Genomic DNA, 678 nt, shown 5'->3' on the forward strand with positions numbered 1-678 from the left:
GGAAAGAGAGAAACTCTTCAAATCCTGTGGTCCCATACTTTTACAAATAGTATACATTATTTTATCACAAAGTGGTATAGTAGAATGAGCAGGGACTTTGGTGGCATACAGATCCTGATACAACCAATTCCAGCTCTGTGGTGTGTAACTTTATGACCCTGGGCAAGTTATATAATATTTCGGAACCTTGGTTTTCTGATGCCTACCTTGCTGGTTGTTGTGAAGATTGGAAATAATTTATGTAAAGGAACTGGCCCATGGAAGGTACTCAATAAATGTTAGTTCCTATTATCGTTGGTTCCAAAACACTCTCTGTCTTTCTTAAATTCAAGGTTGTTCTCATCTTTTTCTTTCTCTCTCAATCTGTGTGTGTGTGTGTGTGTGTGTGTGTGTGTGTGTGTGTTCCTATTGAAACATGGGTGCATCATTTGTCATCATTCTTGGTCTGGGTAAAATCTCCCTAAATTTCACTAATGGATTTATGTAACATCCCTCCACTGAAGAATAATACAGCCTAGTATACTGGATCCTTTGACATTCTGTTGCATGGCAGATATCAGGATAGAACCAGTATAGTTTTCTGTATAAAAAAGAATTATAAGGCAATTTCACCTTACCTTAGGTTATGTCCTAATAATAATAAATCTTAATGAGAAAGTTATATAAGGTCTCTGGGAA

The sequence above is a fragment of the Lipotes vexillifer genome, unplaced genomic scaffold (assembly GCF_000442215.2).
Source record: "Lipotes vexillifer unplaced genomic scaffold, Lipotes_vexillifer_v1.1 scaffold525, whole genome shotgun sequence".
Classification (NCBI taxonomy): Eukaryota; Metazoa; Chordata; class Mammalia; order Artiodactyla; family Lipotidae; genus Lipotes; species Lipotes vexillifer.